We start from the raw sequence: 21,709 nt of genomic DNA, 5'->3' as shown, positions 1-21,709 counted from the left end.
ATTGAATATCTGTTAGGGTTGTGTGCCCCAAACATTTGGCGATCCTGTTGTGCGTGTCCTAATTGACATGGGAGCGAATTACAGTAATCTCAAAGCAAACGATGAGTCGGTTATGATGCCAAGTTTCTTTTTCGTGCTCTAACCGCCACTTTTTCTCTGAAGAGGTTCTTGCAAATGGTTCGAATTCAGCCTGAAGCATATTGCACTTAAGAATTCAAGAGGTTCTTGCCATGTTAGTCGACCTTGACCACCTGCAGGAATTCTTGAATTGGGTAACCCCGTAGGAAGAGTTTGAGGAATATACATCAAATTTCCTAAAAAATTTCTTCTCGAATCTGCCAGGGGAAATCAAAATTACAATTGTTGACATGTTGCAGGTGTTTACAGGGGTTCTTGACAGTTTCTGTGCAGACAGTTTTTGTGTAGTCTGCAGTTTGCAATTCAAATGTTTACATATTGCAGATTATAGCATTCCAGTTTGCAGAATGCAGTTTCAATTTTTCAGTTTGCAGAATGCAGTTTCAGTCTTTCAGTTTACAAACTACAGTTTCAGGTATTTCAGTTTGCAATGCAGTTTAAGCAGTTTCAGGGTTTAAAGAGGTACAAATGCTCTCTATTCTTTAGATGTGTGATTAATGGCAAAGAAGAAGAAGAAAAAGTGTTCAATATGTCAGAAGTATGAGCACTACACAAAGGAATTCCCTTACATGTGGAAGCCATGTCAAAAGGAAGATGTATGTGTCAAATACTGTATGCATAAACTGTACAAGAAGTTGTATCGAATTGTCAGATCTTTTCGAGATGCATCAGATCATGAGGAACTATGTGATGCACAAGAGGATTTGGATGATTTTTCTAATCTTCTTGACAAGGCGGAAGACTGGCATGAAGGTCGTGAAGGAAAAAGAAGAAAGTCGTGCTCTAGTATGTGCAAGATACAGGTGTTACTTGAAGCAATTGAAGTCTTGACAGAGAAGTATGAAGATCAGTTTCAGGAGGAAGACGAAAGTGATGATGAGTGGGGAGTTACAACACCAATGTTCCCCTTGGTTGGGAAAAATCAGGTACAATCATGTTTAACTTCTCCAAATCCACTTGCTATAAGTTCCAAATCAATGAAAGAAGTTCAAGCACAAATCCAACCTGAAGAAATCAAGAAGGTAATGTTGGAAAGGGCAGAAGAAAAGGAGCATCCTGAGAGCCAAAGAAGCCAAAGGAGCACTTAGTATCCCAAACCACAGTCCAAAATAAACTCAAGGGTTTGCACAATGTTGAAGTACCAACAGTTTTTCAGGCACCTGCAGTTTCAAAACCTGAAGTTTCAAAGCCTGAATTTGATTTTTCAGCACACCTGAAGTTTTTCAACCCGATTTTGATTTTTTTGAACATGGGATCAAAGTTGTAGATACTCAGATTTTTGAAGAGAAGAAGTTGATTCAAAAAGGAGAGTTTGTTCAATGCAAGGGAGATGAAGTCCAAAAGATGATGAAGGAAGAAGGAGGAAGCCAGGAGCAACTATGATCCAAAGGAGCCAAGAGGATTTCCAGCTATCCCCAAACCTCACATCATGGAGACTTGTATCTTTGCAGGAAGAGAAGGCGAGTTGCCCAAAAGAAGAATTATTGATTGAGAAGAAGGGAATACAAGTGGGAGTGAGCGAGAGAAGCCACCAATATCCAATACAAACCCATATACCAACATTTGACATCAATCTTGAAGAGGTTGAAATTCAGGGAGACATCAGATTTCAGTGTAATGCAGTGGAAGAGATGAAGATAGATAAAGACATAATGTGTGCTACTGATGAGGATGATGTGATGAATCAGTTTTTGATGAATCTTGATGAGGAGTATTCGACTGGTGACAGTCCGGAAGGTGTTTGTGTTGATGGAGAAGAATTTTTTGGAGTTTTGAAGATTGAAAGCCAAATTCTAGGAGTGGATATGAGTTATTCAGGTTGTGAAGATAAGGATCTTGAATTTCAGATCCCTGAATTACTAGTTTTGATACCGATGGTCCCTGATTTGCAAAGTTTCAGAATTCAGGTCCCTAATCCATAGATTACTGATTTGCAAAGAAGTTATGTACCTGAACTTGCTGAATTTCAAAGTCTTTTTCTTTCTCAAGCGAAGATGATCAATAATCTCTCATTAGAGCTAGAGAATGAGAGGCATTCAAGTATGGTTGCGGCAACTGAAGCACTTTCCAAAATCAGTCAACTTCAAGAAGAGAAGGCATCATTGATGGTGGAGATTTCTCAGGTTCAAATTGAAGGCGACTTGCATATTTCTTACTGTTATGAAGTTCATGATGCTCTTAATCAAGTTGTTTTGGATAAGGATAATCAAATTGAGGACTTGAAGCTTCAACTTACTCAAATCAAGAATATGGAGTCTTCTTCAAATCTTGATGTTACAGAAGGTTTCTTGAATGATGATGTTGTTATCAATGATCTTTATGATGTTGGTGCTTTTACAAATTCAATCATGGATATTGGAAGTCCATCTTTTTTCAATGAAGTTCAGTTTATTGATGATATTCTTTTTTATTTATACCAAGTTTCTGATGTCAATGGTTTTGTTGATGCTGAGGAGATGGTTTTGACTGATGATTATGCATGTATTTTGCAAGTTCCTGATGATGGTGAAGTGGGTTTTCCTGAAGATGGTTCTACATTTCTGTGTAATGTTGTTGATGAAGGAGATGATGTTGACATTCTTATATGTCATTGGTTTTATGTATTCATGCTTGATGACATAAGGGAAGTTTTTCAAGGAGTAGAAGTCAAAAGTTTTCAGTTTCAGGGAGATATCACTGATTGGACAATTCTGCAACTACAAAGTGGATTTCTTGTTATTTTCAAGGAGAAATGTGAGCAATCTATCTTGGTGGTGTTTTTTATGTGTAAAGGAGAGTTCAATCTGTTATTTTTAAGCCTTGAATCAAATCAGTTTGATGAAGAAGTAGATCAGTTTGATGAAGAAGCAAACCAGTTTTGGTTTTTCGTGAATCAAGATTTTCAAGGAAATCAATTGTTTTGGCATGCGGAGTCTAAATCAGGTCTTCGAGTGTTGCATCTACATGCAGAGACATTGGATGTGTTCAAGAGACAGTGTCTAATGGTTGCAAAGTTTGCATCCTACCTTGAATATTTCTTCATTCTTCTTGAAGGGAAAATTGAACCTGAACCTGAACCTGAACCTGAACCTGAACCTGACCCTAAACCTGAACCTGAACTTGCTATTGACTTTGGATATGTACTTGAATATGAAAATGGGCCTAAAGACCTGAAATCACTTGAAGAAGAGGAGATTTTTCTACTTTGTAGAAGGTATCTCAATTCAAGAGACGTGGAGAAAATGAAGACTGAGGAGGAGATGAAGGAGGAAAACTTGTTTATGGAGAAGCAGAATGCTGAACTGAAGCAGCAGTATACTGACCTGAAAGGGCAGTTTGAGGAATTGAAGATGCAACTGCAGAGACAAGGAGGCCAACAATGTGAGCAAGTGTTTGTTAATAAAAATTCTGAAGTGTTTGCAGGAACTGATGTGGTAGCAGGAGTTCAGGAGCATATTACTGAAGACACAGGGAAATGTGCAGCCTTCAGGACAGGCTAAAGATGTTGCAGAGGAGGACATAGAAGTTGCAGGAGGAATTCACAACTTAAATGATCCAGTGCAAATGATTGTGGATGAGAAACTCTGTCAGGAGACTGAAAGTACTAAGCAGGTAGTTACAATTCAGGTGGATGCAGAGGTTGAAGAACTTGATAAAGAAACTTCAACTGTAGCAGCAGTTTCACAACAAACTGAATTAAAGGATCAGCTGGTGGATGAATTTTGTGATCAAGGGATGGGTTCTCACAATGTTTGAGAAACATTGCCCACCAGGTGTGCCAAGTGTTAGTGCCTGATCTGTCAGGGCATTCAGGGTATTCAGGATATTATATTTTGAACTATAACTAAGACCTTTAACTTTTGAACCTTAGGGATATGTGGACATTAGTACTTATATTTTTGGGTAGTTGTGAATGTGCCTTATGGTATCTGATGGCGTGAGGCAGTTTTGGGATAACTATCGAGGCAGTTCTCCTTCTCCTGATCTCGTACTGCTGTTTATGCTCTATAATTGGGTGATGATGATGAAGATAATCTGATGGCAGTCTCTTTTCCTCTTCCTTATGGTGTTCTTTGCTTATTTACTTTGCAGTTTCGTGTATGAATACTCAGTTTACTGTTCCTGATTCCTGTAGACTACATGTTTCCTGCATTGAATACTTGTGAGGGCTGTGTGCCCCTAACAATAAGAGAGCAAGAGTTGAGAGGGAGATAGAGATAGAGCGGGAAACCAAAGCTCGCAAAGGCAAAGAGAAGGTGTATGAAGGTAGAGAGGAGCCTAAGCCTAGCAAAAGAAGGAGGCATCGCAAAATCAAACAAGCGGATTTCCAATTAGGGTGTGGCTATCTAGAGTACAATCTGGTAAGTGATGTTCAAAATTAAAAAGCAAACATTAATTTTGGTCAACTGTTAGCTTTAAATTCCAAATTAAGGAGGCAGTGGTCCACAAGTGTTAGCACTAAGCTTTCGAGAGCTAAGGGAAATGTGAAAGCGGTGCAAAACATGGCTTTCAGGGTAGGTAACCCCATTGATGCTCTTCCACTAGTGGATGCGATTATAGAAAAGAGGATGCAAGCCTACATAGAGAGTGGAGCGTAGGTTTGTGTCATGATGGAATCACCCATGAAAGAGATAGGGGTCAAGGCAGTAGTCAAGTCGAATGTGCGCATGAGGATGGCTAACCATACTAAGGCCAAATGTTTGGGTGTGGCTCAGATGTGAAGGTCAAGGTGATGGGCATAGAGTGCCTGATAGACTTTTTTGTGATGAAGACAGGAGATAATGCTTATCCGATCATTTTGGGTAGGCCATGGCTTTCGGCGATAGGTGCTAAGCAAGATTGGAAGAGCAAAGTGTTCACCTTGCCTTACAAAGAGAGAGGAAGACAGATTGTGCTTGATTTGAAGACCAAGGAGAGCAGTTCTCGTCCTATGGAAGTTAAAGATGAGGGCAACACAACGAGCTATGAGTACAAGACAGAGATGGGTTATGATGAAGGCTACACTAGCACAGAGGAAAAGGAGAGCAAGGGCAATATGCTGAAGATAGATGCAGACTTATTCGGAGTCACCATAGATGGCTCCCCTCCCAAGGAAAAGGTATGCATCCTCAGGCTCATGGTTTAAGCATAGAGGAGGTTTTAAGCATGTTGAGTGAAAAAATATTTGACCAAGGGTGAAAAGGAGGGTTATGTTCAACTGTGTGAGTCCTATCCAAATTTTTTTGCGACGAAGTACAAGCAATTGCGTGGTGCAAAAGGGGTAGAGCACAAGATTGTTCTTAAGGAGGGACATAGGCCTAAAGCACAGAAGCTGAGAAGAATAGGGGAAATCCAAAAGGAGGCCCTTTGGCAGGAGATCAATAAATTGCTGGATGCAAGAATCATATGCCCTGTGAAAGAGTAAGAGTGGGTCTTTCCAGTGGTCATAACCCCTAAGAAGAATGGGAAATGGAGAGTGTGTGTCGACTACAAGCCACTGAATGCAGCGACCAAGAGAAATCACTATCCATTTCCATTTCAAGACGAAATCCTAAACCAAGTGGTTGGGCACGAGAGATACTCGATTATCGATGGTTTCTCGGGGTAATTTTTGTCATAAAAACTAATATCTAACCCACCCAAATGATTTTCTCATATTAAACTGATCACTTAATGTGGGAGAATAAACGGGAACAAGGGTTAAGATATAGACATGTTCTTATAGATCTATCTCAACAAAGGGCCAATGGTAAAGGGGCCCAAATGAGAGATGGTCTATCAAAGAGCAAGGCTAAACAATGGAGCATAAGACCTTAGGGTTAGCTTCATTGAATACCTCCAATAATATGTGTAAAAGTCCTTTGACCTTAGGTAAGCTAGGGCTGAGCTTGAGGTGTGGGAACCCGACCCAGCTCGAGGTGCTTGTCCTGCTTGTCATGCTTGATGACTAAGGTGCTTGAGGTGCTTGATGATTGAGGTGCTTGAGATGCTTAATGATTGAGATTCTTGAGGTGCTTGACATGCTTGAGATGTTAGGGTTGCACTTGAGGTGAGAACCCAGCCCGAGCTTAAAGTGCTTAAGGGCCAAGCTTGTGGTGGGAACTGGACCTATGCATGAGGGCTTGAGATGTCAAAAAGTCAAAGATTCAATCCCTACAAGGAGGGGGCAAGCCCTACATGAGGGGGGATCAGAGAGAACACCCACACACTCACACAAGGCATGCATGGTACAAAGAAAGCAAAAGGGACACTTGTCAAGTTCCTCCTCCTGTTGCCCTCATTGTGTTCCTAAAGCCTATTGGTTGGCCACCCAACGGGTCCAATGATAATTTAGGAGATTTAATTAATTGATTTTGCATTTATCTAGCCCTCTCTATCAAAGGGGAAAGGGGGGACACTTGTCTCAAGGCTACCCTTGCTACTTGTAATGCCTCCTGCTTATGATTGGCTAGGCCTGGAGGGGTCCAATGAGCTTCAAACATGAGATACAAGGGGGGGTCGACCCAAGCAAGCTAGGGGGTTTCTTAGGGGGTATACTCATCCACACACACTCACAAACACTCTCATGGTGCGCTAGGCAAGGTGCAAGAGCTCCATCTCTTTCTCCAAGCTCCTTGAGAAGTTGAGAGCCTACACCAAGACTCTTGGCTATGGAATGCAAATCCAACCAAGAGCTATGCTTCAATGCTTAAGCTTTTCATCTTCTCCATCTTCATTACTAATGCTATTATGTATGCTAATCAAGAAGAGTGATGATAAGTGAGGAATTATTTCTTTCTCCTATGGAATACTTCTTCTTCCTCTTCCCTACCCTCATTCTCTGCTAGCTCTCTCCACCTTCAAAGGTGTTTGAGGTCTTGGGACAGAGGCTTGGAATAGTTAATGCTTTCTACAAAGTGCATGTTATGCTTATTGCAAGAAGGCTAATGGTAGATCAGTTACTTAATGCAAGTAGATTAATTGCTGCTTTAGGCACAAGTTGATGCATAAAAGTATACATCTTCATGCACTCAAATGATTTAGGGAACACAAAGACTAATGATGTTCACGAGTTCTTGATTGTTTTCAGGCTAAGATTGATTGTTGATATTATGCAAAAGCTTGGTATATGAAGCTTCCATCTCCATAATGCCAAAGAGGTCTCAAGGAACACAAAGATTGTAGTGTACCAAGTCTCTCTTAATGAGAGAATCTATAATACAAATGCCTTTTGGAGGGGGGACCGGCTCCACATAAATCCGGTCCTCAACTATTGTCATATTCTCTAAACTCTCTCTCTTTGTCTCTCTTGCAAAAGTATTGCTCATGTCTAGTTAATTAAGTGTTATGATTAAGTTGCTACTACCGATTAAGTTCACCCTCTATGCTCTCAAAGTTGCTCACTCTAATTCTCTTAATTCCACTATTCTCTAAATTCATAGGCCATTTCCATTACATTGGTATCAGAGCATTTGGTTTCTCTTTTCTTGCTTAAGAAGAGAGGTCCTTAAGTAGCCTATAAATGGTTGATGTTGTTAATTATATTAGGGTAAGTGGAACTGGGATCTATTATCGGTTTTGTTGAGCCCACTATGTGGGATATGGTGCACACCTCGGGAGCTTTGGACTTAATAATGGAGTCTTTTTAGACTTGCCTACGGCTTTACCATTATTGAGCCATAATAATTCCGAAAGGAGCTAGCCCTCAACAACTCTGCTATGTTAGACCTACTCCTCTACTCTCTATAATTAACCACTTTGAGCCGTGGGTGTAGATACTTAAGAGCCGATTTTCAAAGGCTAAGAGGAGTGGAAACTAAGGTTTTCAATTGCCAAATCATACACTAAGTACATACATAAATTTTGTTAACATGGCTGACAATAATCAAGAGAGTAGAACGAGCATTGATAACTTTGATTTTGCACATGAAGGTGCTAATGATGATGCTCCCATGTTTATCAAGTGTCTTGTTTCTAAGCTGCAACAAGATATGGGAAACCGAGCCCTACAAGGTGAAGTTTTCCAACAACTTCATAGTTATGGGATTCTCCAAACTCCCCCAAAAGAGAGAGCATCTGAGAAGTCTTTTCAAGAGATCTCCAAGAGAGGGCTCTCTACGATGAGAGAAGAGGAGAACCCATATGAAGCACTTAAACTATTACTAGCGGGCTTACCTCCATCCAAGAAGAAAGGTGAAGTCTCTACTATAGAGCCTTCCCCAAGAGAAGGAGAAAGAAGTGAGTCTCCCAATACTTATGAAGATGTGGCTCCAAGAAGACAGCAGCCTCAACGATCTCCAACTCCCCCCAAGAGAGAAAGATTGCCGAAAAGTCCTCCTCCTCGTTATCACAAAAAGGAAGAGAGGTACCAAAAGAAGGAAAAGGAGAGAAAGAGGTCACCCTCTTCTCCATCTTCATCACCTTCCTCATATTCCAATGAAGGTAGCGGCTCTTCTCTCAAAGAGCCCAAAAGGAAAGGCTATCGCAAGTCCTATCCGGTATGGAGAAGGTCCAAGAAGCTGAAGAAGTTCAAGCAGGGAGGAAAGGACACCACTTTTCTTACCTATGATGGCACCTTTGGTGCTACGGACAAGATCTTGGCCTTCATCCAACAGTTTGATGTGGCCTTTGGTGAGGAGGACTTCATGGAGTACTCTAAACTGCGTCATGTATCTATGCATTTTCAGAGCTCCGCTTGTCAATGGTGGGCTAGCCTACAAGCCCAAAAGAAAGCTCCAAGGACATGGAAGGCTTTAAGAGCCTCCATCATGAAACAATTTCTGGCAAGCAACACTAAAGACAATGTCCTCACAGAATGGAAAAGCTTGAAACTCTCTCCCTACGAGTCTATCCAGAAGTATGTAGATAAGTTTTCGGATTTACTTCTCAAAGCCAGTGTCTACAAAAAGATAGGCTTTGAGGAGCAAAAGCAACAGTTTTGTGCGGGAATTTTGAAGAGATGGCCGAGTATATTAACTCACAAAGGCCTAATGCCATATCGGCAGTCATACACCATACTATGGTCGCATCTCAAATCAATTTCCAATAAGGGGTTAAGAGAAACTCTAAGCCCATGGAAGTGAAGGATCAAAATGAGCCTAGAGGGAGGAATAATGCTCAAACTTCCTTCAAAGGCAACTCTAGCAACACCGATAACAAAGCTAGAGAAAGGAGTCTACAAAGGTAAGAATAGACTCTCTCCAACAGAGCTAGAGTGTTATCGTAAGGATAACAAATGCTACAAGTGTGGACAGCAAGGGCATGTCTATCGTGCTTGTCCCCAAAGAAATGCACGCAACAACCTGCCTTGAGTTTCTATATGCTGGAAACTCCAAAAGAGGATGCTCATAGCAAAAGGCTTTTGTTTTTCCTAAGCTAGGAGATATGTACATACATGTTTATGAGTCGGGTAGTATCCTATCCCTTGTAAATATGCATGATTTTCACAAGTTAATGAAAATGTATATATTCATATACATGATTTTTGTTAGAAAGTTTGTAAATGAATTCAATGTTTCAACCAATAACAATAAAAAAAAGTCGGGAATCAAGAGGAATTAGAATTGTCTACATTCCTAAATGGATTCCAAAATGTTTTTATTGATAATACCCACGTGAGCTATCTCTACAATGAGGGGACTATGACCACGCAATGGAGCTTTTACCACGAAGCTCACTGCCTAATAAGCCTCCTTATTGAGCTTTATAAGCTCCACAAGAGGAGTTCAAAAGGCAATATCATGAACTGCTAAGTTTTGAGAGAGGTTAGGCTTTCCTCTAACCAAAAGAAAAGTGAATTTTTGAAGAGATTCAATAATTAGGTCACATTATCTCTAAAGGTGGTATTTGTATGGATCCACAAAAGGTAGAGGTAATAAAAAGATGGCCTAATCCAAGGAGTCTACATGAGTTGCGAAGCTCTAAAGGTATGAGTGCATACTAGAGATGCTTCATAGGAAAAATTCATGCTTATAGCAGGTCCAATACATGACTTAACAAAAAATAACGTTAAGTGTACAGGGACTACAAAGAGAGAAAAATACTTTTGAAAAGTTCAAAGAGAAACTTATCTCTCAACTTATGCTTACACTACGGGATCTCTCAAAGCTATTTGAGGTCCAATGTTATGCATGGATGCATACCTTCAATCAAAATTTGCTTTAAGAAGGGAATACCATAGAATACAAGATTCAAAGACTCAAATCCAATGAGCGAATGCTGGACATATACAAAAGGAACTACGAGCTGTTTTACATGCCGTTGACACATGGAAGTACTTCTTGCGGACTCCATCCATGATACAAACCAAGCTCTTCGACAATAAAATGAGGTGGACAAATTTCCTTTTGCAATTTAAATTTTACATTGCTCACATTGTTGGCAAGCACAAACATGTAGCCGATGCACTTTCCCGATGGCCAAGGGTAGATAGGGTATCAATAGCAACTTAAAATGAACTATGTTTTATGATAGTTAAATATGGTTCTAACCCAGGCTTTAGGGATATAATAATAGACTTTACAAATGGAAGAAAAAGAACCACTCACGTTAGAGGATGGTTATCTTCCATACCTCAATAGGCTATATCTTCCTCACTTCCCATGCTCCTCCCATATGCGGGGCAAAGAGGAATTCAAATTTATTCTTTTAGGAATAAAAGCATACTTGTATTGGCTTACCAAGAAACAAGAACATACAAGAGTATGTTTCAAAATGTATGGTATACCAAAAGATGAAGTATGATAGAAGGACCATGGCTTGCCAACATCTAATTGTGTCGGATAGAAATCCTACCATGACGACTAATTTCTGATAGAGTCTCTATCAGAACTAGATCTCTCATTTAGTAACCCTCTTATGTTGGCCTACTATTCCAACGGATGGCCAAAAGGAAAATCACAAAACTAATGATCCTTGATCTACTAAAATCTTGTGATTCGAAGTAGATCAATGCTCAAAATGGGAGAAGTACTTACCCTAACAACAGTATGTCTCTAATAACATGAACATACTTCTAAGGGGAAAGTACCTTTCGGGGCTAAAGACGGAAGATCCAAAAGTCCCTTGTAGCTTAAGGTACTTGGGAAGATCTTCATTGCAAAGGAGTATAGCCGAGATCAAAATGAATCTTTTTAGAAGATTAAATAGGCTATATCCATCTATTAGCTAGGCAAAAAAGGCTCCTGCCATTAGGCACAAAAGAGCCTTATCCTTTAAAGAAAAAGAAAAAAAGTTGGGTCTTACTAAACTTCCCCAAGGCTCATCTAAGGAAAATTATACACAAGAATCCTCCGGGCCATTAAAGGTATTATGTTAGGTCAGCACAAAGATACTATGGCCCCTTCTAAAATTTCAAGCCCATTCATTAGATGTCTTGTCAAAATTAAAGTTGCCCAACTACTGGCTCATATATATCATTTTTCATGAGAGCCTATTCGAGCCTTATTAAGGAAGAGCCACCAATAGAGGCTATAAATGAAGACCCACTAGAGATCGAGGATGAAGCAAACGAGCTCCAACCCAAGTTCATCCTTCGACACGAGCACAAGGTATTAAGAAATGGTAAGACTACTGACAGTAATCCTTTCAAAGATGCTAAATGCATGCAAAGAACATAGCTTAAGGATAATATGAACCTTGTTAATGATGCTTACAATGACACAAAAGAGTAAGCAAATGTAAAAGAAATTCATTTTAAATGATCCATGTTTTTGTCTTATAAGACTCTCTTTTTATGTTTTGTGCACAAATTTTAAGAAGTATGTATACTTAGGATCATGTTTGTGGTGACTACGTCTCCCAAACACTAGGTAGAACTTGTCACTCTACTTTGGAAGTATGATATGGACTAAAAGAGCAGACATGCTTGCAGCAGACAATGTCTCTCAAGCACCAAGTGGATTAGTCATCCACTCTAGAATGATGTCGTAGGGTAAAAATGGATCCTCTACCCGCTAAGACCAATGGACTAACGGGTGAGACTTTACCATCTCTACCTCATAGTTGAGGACAACTATGATTTCAAGAGAGAGGTAATATCATAAAAACTAATATCTAACCAACCCAAATGATTTTCTCATATTAAACTGATCACTTAATGTGGGAGAATAAATGGGAACAAGGGTTAAGATATAGACATGTGCTTATAGATCTATCTCAACAAAGGGCCAATGGTAAAGGGGCCCAAATGAGAGATGGTCTATCAAAGAGCAAGGCTAACCAATGGAGCATAAGACCTTAGGGTTAGCTTCATTGAAGAACTCCAATAATATGTGTAAAAGTCCTTTGACCTTAGGTAAGCTAGGGCTGAGCTTGAGGTGTGGGAACCCGACCCAGCTCGAGGTTCTTGTCCTGCTTGTCATGCTTGTCATGCTTGATGACTAAGGTTCTTGAGGTGCTTGATGATTGAGGTGCTTGAGATGCTTGAGGTTCTTAATGATTGAGATGCTTGAGGTGCTTGACATGCTTGAGATGTTAGGGTTGCACTTGAGGTGAGAACCCAGCCCGAGCTTAAAGTGCTTAAGGGCCAAGCTTGTGGTGGGAACTGGGCCTATGCATGAGGGCTTGAGATGTCAAAAAGTCAAAGATTCAATCCCTACACGGAGGGGGCAAGCCCTACATGAGGGGGTATGAGAGAGAACACCCACACACTCACACAAGGCATGCATGGTACAAAGAAAGCAAAAGGGACACTTGTCAAGTTCCTCCTCCTGTTGCCCTCATTGTGTTCCTAAAGCCTATTGGTTGTCCACCCAACGGGTCCAATGATAATTTAAGAGATTTAATTAATTGATTTTGCATTTATCTAGCCCTCTCTATCAAAGGGGAAAGGGGGGACACTTCTCTCAAGGCTACCCTTGCTGCTTGTAATGCCTCTTGCTTATGATTGGCTAGGCCTGGAGGGGTCCAATGAGCTTCAAACATGAGATACAAGGGGGGGTCGACCCAAGAAAGCTAGGGGGTTTCTTAGGGGGTATACTCACCCACACACACTCACAAACACTCTCATGGTGTGCTAGGCAAGGTGCAAGAGCTCCATCTCCTTCTCCAAGCTCCTTGAGAAGTTGAGAGCCTACACCAACACTCTTGGCTATGGAATGCAAATCCAACCAAGAGCTATGCTTCAATGCTTAAGCTTTCCATCTTCTCCATCTTCATTACTAATGCTATTATGTATGCTAATCAAGAAGAGTGATCATAAGTGAGGAATTATTTCTTTCTCCTATGGAATACTTCTTCTTCCTCTTCCCTACCCTCATTCCCTGCTAGCTCTCTCCACCTTCGAAGGTGTTTGAGGTCTTGGGACAGAGGCTTGGAATAGTTAATGCTTTCTACAAAGTGCATGTTATGCTTATTGCAAGAAGGCTAATGGTAGATTAGTTACTTAATGCAAGTAGATTAATTGTATTGCAAGGTAGATTAATTGTTGCTTTAGGCACAAGTTGATGCATAAAAGTATACATCTTCATGCACTCAAATGATTTAGGGAACACAAAGACTAATGATGTTCACGAGTTCTTGATTGTTTTCAAGCTAAGATTGATTGTTGATATTATGCAAAAGCTTGGTATATGAAGCTTCCATCTCCATAATGCCAAAGAGGTCTTAAGGAACACAAAGATTGTATTGTACCAAGTCTCTCTTAATGAGAGAATCTATAATACAAATGCCTTTTGGAGGGGGGATTGGCTCCACATAAATCCAGTCCTTAACTGTTGTCATACTCTCTAAACTCTCTCTCTTTGTCTCTCTTGCAAAAGTATTGCTCATGTCTAGTTAATTAAGTGTTATGATTAAGTTGCTACTACCAATTAAGTTCACCCTCTATGCTCTCAAAGTTGCTCACTCTAATTCTCTTAATTCCGCTATTCTCTAAATTCATAGGCCATTTCCATTACATTTTAGATAGGGATTGCACTCAAAGACCACATTCATATCTCCATGGGGTTGTTTCGCTTACCACAGGATGCCATTCAGATTGGTGAATCCATATGCCACCTTCCAAGATTGGATGAACATGGTATTTGGTCCATACCTGGGCCGCTTTATTAGGGTCTTCATGGATGATATAGGCTGCTACAGTTTAATATTGGAGCACCTATCAAAGTTGAAGTTATGCTTTCAAAGGCTTGATGAAGAAGGAGGTCAGTTACACCCCAAGAGGTGCAAGCTAGCACAACCTCGAGCGCAGCTGTTGGGTCATGTGATGTCGCAAAACAGTATAGAGGCTGATCCCAAAAAGGTAAAGGAATTGGTGTTGATGGAGACACCATCAGATGCTCAAGGTTTAGCTTTGTTTGTTCATAAGCTAAAGTATCTATCACGTTTCTTTTGGATGTTGTCGCAATATGTGCATCTCTTCAAAAGAGAGCTCACTAGGTGCATGGTTATGAGTGGGATGAGGAAGCTCATGAAGCTTTTGATAGGGTTAATGAAATTTTGTGTCAATTGCTGGCGGTATGTCCTCCCAATTGAGAGGACGACTTTTATGTGTCTATGACAGTGGGCACAATTGCTATTGAAGCGGGTCTACTGCAAAAGGTAGGGAGAAGCTACAAGCCGATATATTTTGAGAGTAGGATGATTAGCCCAGGAGAGGCTACCTACATCGAGGCAGAGCAATGGGTGATGGCTCTGGTCTTCGCTTGCAGGAAGTTCAAGGTACATTTAATTGTACGCAAGTTGTTTGCGCTGACAGCTAATAATCTATTGCCAGAGGTAGTGCTACATTTGAAGCCATGAAGGAGGATTATGAAATGGGTGTTGGAGCTACAAGAGTTCGAGTTTGAGTTCAAGGTAGATCACACGAGTCGGTCTCACTTGGCAGACATTCTTGTCAGCAAGGCCGTCGATTTGCCAGCCTATCCAAGAGTGGTGCGAGATGAAGCTAAGGAGGAGCCTAATTTGGAGAATGCTTTTACAATGTGGTTCAATGGAGCGTATCGAAGGGTAGTACAAAAGGCAAGAGGAGGTGTGGTGATACATGACCCACACGGCAAAGCTATATTTTTTAAGGCGTATGATTTGGAGGATGTCCATACCAATAACGAGGGGGAGTACCTCACTCTACATTTGGGTTTAAAGTAGTGTATAGAGTTCGACATTTCGAGGTTGGTAGTGAAGGGAGATGAGTTGCTAGTCATCAAGCAATTGCTAGCTAGAGCAATGGTAGGTAAAGTGAGATTCTTTGAAGCATTGGTTCTTGTCTATCAAGAAGATGCTAAGTCTTTTGAAGAAGTCCAATTCAAGCATGTGAGAAGAGAGCATAACCAAGAGGCGGATCAGTTAGCAAGTAGCAAAGTACACGTGCATGTTGAAGGTGTATATGTGGCCCTAGCCACTTATGCAGGTAGGGAGACTCTAAAGGAGATTGAAGGGTTTTTGAATATAGGGCAGTGTTCAGAGGGTTTTTCCAAGCTGCAAAGGAGAAGAGTGGTGCAAAAGGCCCACAAATTCACAATGGTAGGTGAAGATCTCATGAACTATGGGCCTGACGGAGTGCTTATAAGGGTGTTGTACAAAGAAGAAATAGGAATGGTGCTGGAGCAATGCCACAAAGAAAGTGGACATCAAGGTAAAGACCAGGTTCTATTTTGAGTGCTTAGAGAAGGCTTTTGGTGGCCTTCCATAGTGAAGGACGTGCATTACTGGTGCAAGACGTGCCATGAGTGTCAAACTATAGGTGAAAGACGACTGGTAGCGGAGTCACAAGGTAATATCATTGCACAAAGTGCTTTCGAGAAGTGGGGTCTGGATGCCATAGTTCCTCTCCCAAAGTCTACGGGCGGTGAGAAGTACGTGGTGGTAGCCATTGACTACCTCACAAGATGGGTCGAGGCCTGGGTCGAGGCCAAAGCTGTGAAGTAAATGCTAATGTGGTGGCTCAATTGTGTTTGATAACATTTGTTGCTGTTTTGGTGTTCCATGGGTGTTAGTTTTTGGTAGGGGTCAGGGGTTTAGAAGCAAGCTCATGAGTGCATTAGCAAAAAAGCTAAAGATTCAGCATCGATTTTTTTCTCCATATCACCCCCAATGCAATGGTCTAGTCGAGAGTGCTAATGGGCAAATTGTCAAAATGTTAAAAAAGTATGTGTACAAGCAAGAAGCTAAGTGGGAAACAAATCTAGAGAAGTGTCTGTGGGCGTATAGAACATCCTATAAGGTAGCTACAAATTTCACTCCATTCGAGCTAGTCTATGGTAAGGAAGCTGTGTTGCCGGTGCATGCTTTGAAGGGTATGTGGCATGTCAATGCCACTCAACAAGGGGTTCTACAGGATTGGATAGCTAGTTTGGAGGCTTTGCAGATGGACAGAGAGGCAACGGTAGACTACTATGTAAAGCAGAGAGAGAAACGGATTGCCAAGGTCAATCAGAGTTGTCCAGACAAGAAGGTAGAGGAAGGAGACCTGGTCATGAACTACAAAAGCTACCTGGATTTCACATTCCAGAAGAAGTTCAAGAAGAAGTGGACAAGTCCGTATAAAGTGCAAAAGACCTTTTCGAATGGGACCTATCAGCTGGTAGGGCGAACGGCAAGCTTCTCAGGAACAGAGTGAATGGTGTGCGGCTCAAATTATATTTTAGGATTTAGTGCCCGAGGTACATCAAATTGTAGTTAAGGGGGGTGTGCAACCCACCTAAAGCATGCAGTGGGCAAGGGAGGAAAAAAACAGAGTTTTTGTACTTAGCTTGTACATACAATTATTGTTTTGCGAGTGCTTTTAATCGTCAGTTTGGTGTGCAAGTTTTAAAGTTTTGTACATATGCTTTTGGTCGAACATAAATGTTCGACAAGGGGGCTGGCAATGATGGTGCAACCAAAGTTGGTCCGTGCTGAGAAGTGATCTATACCAAGCGAGGGTTGCAGGCAGGTGCAATACATAAGGCTAGGGCAGATACCAAGGTCCTAGACAGCCAAAGGGTAGCAGGAGTGTATGCTCAATGCAGCTTTTTAGGCTAAAACAGCTCCAAGTTGGCTCAACTAGGATAGCAAATGAAGGTGTCTAAAATGCCAAGTCAGTGCTCTGGAATTTAGTGTTTTATGTGCTCTAGAATTCGGTCCAAGATGGCTCGTCAAACGGAGCCCTGGTGCTCAAGATATTGCAGTTCAAAGACAGAGTGTGTAGCAGATCCCTAATGGACAGGGCAGTCGGGAACAAGTGGCCCAGGCTGATGTTAGTGGATGCATGTGTAGAGTTCAAATTATGGAGCATGACTGTTTTCTTGGATTCCAAATCGGAGCTTTGGTTGGCAAGTTATGATCAATTGAAGATTTTTTGGGGGCCAAGTCTGTGCCCACTTGCCCACACTGGAGGATGCGCCATTTGGCATCTTTTTGACCTTGACAAGGTTCTGCAAGGTAGAGGACAGCATGGCAGGAGGACAAAAATCAACAGTGCGTCAATCGAGTTCTTGATGAGTAAGTTATGACAAGTCGAAGTTGGCGGTAGGTGCAAGAGAGGTTGGATGCAGATAAGTTTCTCTGTTTTTTATGGCCTCGGATAGCGAGCTCAAAAGGGTCTAAAGGCGGTGAGATTTTTACGGTCCGGGATCAACACAGTGAAGATCCAGTATGGCATGGCGGCTCAAGCTTCCGACCCCGGAGCAGTAAGAGGGATCATGGGTATGATGGGTCCAAAAAAAATCAGTGTGTGAAGGTTTTTTTGAGGTTTTTCAATGCCTTAAGGCTCAAGTGTAGCCACGTGGCGAAGAATGAACCCATAGGCGGATCCCTGGCCGTGAGCGCATGTCTATAAAGCCTACGAGTGGTGCCTATTGTGGGTATCCAAAGGGGATGGAGCTCCTTTCGTGTTGGTTGGCTATGGCGGATCCCATAGGGCGCCGTGGCAAGCGGCGCGCAGCCCGACCTGGGCGGAATCGGGGGCTGTTTTGGCCGTTGTTGTGGTGCATCTTACTGAAACCGACCGGTTTGGTTTGTTGGACCCGCCCGCAGGTGGCATGTAGGTGATGACTTGGTAGCACTCGGCGAGGCCAGTTCATGCGCCACCACCTTTTTGAAGGAGAGAGGGACCCCCATTAGCGATGTCCCTAATGCAAAAGGGGGGTGTCCCAGCCAGGAGATCAAGTGCCAAGGGGGCAGTACCCATAGAGAGAGAGAGAGAGAGAGAGAGAGAGAGAGAGAGGGCTCAAGGCCGCTAGGAGAATGAGAAGCAAGTCAAAGGGCGAGCAGTATCAAGGCCGGCCGAGCGAGGGCAAAGGCAAGGCCGGGACCAAAGTGAAGAGGGAGAGAGAAGGCAAGTGGGAGTCGGACAAAGAGTATCAAAGCTAGGCCAAAGAGGCAGTGTAAGCTAAGCTCCCCAGAAGGGGTAAAAAATGAGAAAAAAGATTAAAAAAAATAAAAAGAAGCCTAGGGGGCAATATCGACCTCGCTAATGCCCCCCCCCCCCCCCCCCCCCCCCCCAAGTGCAAAGAGAGAAAGAGAGAGCAAAGGAAAAAAGTAAAGCGGTTTCCCAAATGGACAAATCAAGGTGCCAAATGGACCAATTAAAGTGTAATTTCCAAAATTGAAGGCCACGCGCCATAAGAGTCAAATTTTAATCAAATTGGGGGCTTTTTTTGGTGCCGTTTGAAGCCTCCAAAGCGGAGTTCTCTGATAGATTGACCCCTTTGTACTTTTTTCTTGAAAATGGCCATGGTGATGGTAGTGCAAGCCAGTGTACATGCCTTTTGAAGTGCAATCAAGCCACCATTGCCCCCTCTTGCTGTTGTTTCCCCTTCCCCCCTTCTCTTTCTCCTGCTTTCATGTTTCCCCTCGGTGCCGATTGTGTGGAAGTGTGTACCCCCCCGGACTGACGGTGTTTTGTGTGAGAGACTGACATTGAGTGGCTGTGAGCATGTGTAAGGGTGGAGACAGACCATGGCAGTAGGTGTGCGTTGTGTGGTGAATTTGTGGAGTGTGTGAGAAATGGAAATTGAGCAAGGGGTGGTCTGCTAGTATAAAGTGTGTTTTTGAAGGTGTTTTCTGAGAGGATAGGGGTGATGTGGATACCCTGACTTATAGAGAGGCCCTTGTGTTTGTGCCGGGTGTGTTCCCCCATTCCCCCTCTCCAACGCCATCTTCAAAAGCTTTTATTCGGACTAGAAGGAGCCTCACTACTAAAAATCATGAAACAATCTGCTCCATACCCATATCTCACACAACATATTATCACCCCTTCCATCTCGTCCATTGGCATAATAGGACCACACACAGCCTTGCATAGGCACATTGTTTGCACCCGTACACAATGCACAAATCTTTGTCTGAGACGACTCACAATGGGAAGGGGGAAGAAGTAGTAGCTATGGTAGCCTATTGCAAGATCTTAAGCTGCAAGATGCCGAGAATTTATGTATATAATGTATAAAGTATGCTTTTTGTTTAATTTTTTTCTTATTTAATGGCTTTTTAAAATGAAGAATTACCTCTTATCATGCATAATAATGAGCCGTATTGACAGTTTTTGAAAGACATGGTGCCTACAGTGAGAGTATATACATATGAATGTTTGGAATAATTTTGGCTAAATTTTGACCAAATAATAGCAATTTTTACTAATTTTCTTTAATTTTTAACTAATAGGAATAAAAAATTAATAAAGTGAGCCAAGAAAATTGGAATCAAGTTTTAAAAGCAAACACCGGATCAACAAAGTAAGAGCTTCAAGCATGTCAGGTTTGGAAGGATTTTGCACAAGTCAAAGTTTAAGCCAGCTTGGGATGGATCAAAATTGAAAACTCAAGGGGAATGAGTGGCTGAGTATCCAAATGATGAACCATCTAATCCGCAAGTGATATACAATGGAAATCAAGGCAAACAAGGTAAGCATGTAGTCATCACTTTGGGTAGTTCGGGCACATATAGGCAAATCAGGGAAAACTAGGGATCGTTTCTATCTGTTAGAGAGAGAGAGAGAGAGAGAGAGAGAGAGAGAGAGAGAGAGAGAGAGAGAGAGAGAGAGAGAGAGAGAGAGAGTGAGTGAGAGAGAGAGAGAGAGAGAGAGAGAGAGAGAGAGAGAGAGAGAGAGAGAGAGAGAGATCATTGTGACCTAGATTTGAGGGCTACCATGAGCATTCAGAACCGCCACACACCACTAAATTTGTAAAATGGATTGTTAGCAAACTATCATGAGCTCTTGGGGGTCCAAAATTTGTGCAAACTCTAGTGAGATCCCCAAGTAGCATTGAATTTAGCCATGCCATCAAAGTAAAGATTGGGGGTGGAACATGGCTCGCAATCCATGTTTCTCCACCTCAAAATTCAAATATATTGTACCAAGGGATACCTCTCAAATGTGCCTGTACACTGCTGCAATCACAGTTGCAAAATCCTTCCCAACATGGATTGCAACCATGTACCCTACTATGTAAGAATCCTGTAAAAATTGACCAGCAGTTAGACCTCAGCTTCTTGGGGTAATTTTGGGGAAACATGGAGTTCATTACACCCAAAAACCCCAAAAATTTTAAAATTCAATTTGCAAATGTTCATGTTGACCCATGCAAGGGAAATTTGATCCAAACCTCAAAGAAGTGTGACTAATAGCTTAAGAGACTTATAAGAAACCTTAAACCTTCCCCTCAAGTTTGGTGCAAAATGGGTCCAAAACATGGATCACCATCCATGTACTTGAGGCACAAAATTACCAGGATCAGAGTCTCTAGTGGTTGTAGAAGCAAACATCATCAAAGCGATAGGGAAATGGATGCAAGATTGTTTCAATTCTAGCAGTTGTGCACTTTCAGAGTGTTTAATGCAAAGTTTTGCTAGAAGCAAGGGCTTAGAAAGAAAATGAACTTGTGGTATGCTTAATGGTCCCAAAAGAAGTCCAAAAATACTTATCAATTGGTAAATGTTGTCAACTAAGATAGAAGGGTCAACTAGAGTCCAAATGATGTGAAACTTGACAGGCAGCTAGCCTTGGGGTAGAATTCAACCTCAAAGCATCATATTAACTAGAACCAACACACTCTAGCCACAAGGATCAATGAAACTTTGTCTCCAAGAAACCAATATGGTAAAATTCAAAAACGTTGGGCCATAGGATGAGAAATTGGGTATTTTTTAAATAAATAGATCCAAATTTGATTCTAGTGGTGTGCTAAGATAAGCTGTAGGAACGTTTCCCCAAAGTTTCACTTCCAGATGTGTGACCAAACATGGATCACAATCTATGTATTTTTTTCACATTTCTAGACTAGAACCTAGCCATCATCTTCCAAATGTCCAACAAAGCCTGAACTTGAAATTTCAAGTATTTTGGACATCAAAACCCTTGTAAAAGTGGCAAAATTCTCTAAGTCAATGGAAAATTTCCAAATTTCGGTTAGATTCCAAACCAGTGATCCAAATCACAAAAATTTCCAGCCATAGTACCCCAATAGTATACTAATTCGAATGGTGAAATCAAACCTTCAATATGTGTTCCAACATGGATTGTGATGCATGTACATCTGACCTAGAATGGACCTAAAACACTTTGATCTAGTGCCTATAGTTGTTCTAGACACACTGGTGAAGTTTGGTCAAATTTGGAACTATCTTGATCAAGTTATGCTCACTTTTCATTTTATGGTCAAGTTTCTGTTATTTTGACTTTTTGACAAGTTGTCAATCAGTTACCAGGCTCAAA

This window comes from Adiantum capillus-veneris, chromosome 28, assembly GCF_014529385.1.
Source record: "Adiantum capillus-veneris isolate H3 chromosome 28, ASM1452938v2, whole genome shotgun sequence".
Classification (NCBI taxonomy): domain Eukaryota; kingdom Viridiplantae; phylum Streptophyta; class Polypodiopsida; order Polypodiales; family Pteridaceae; genus Adiantum; species Adiantum capillus-veneris.
This window is presented reverse-complemented; position numbering follows the sequence as displayed.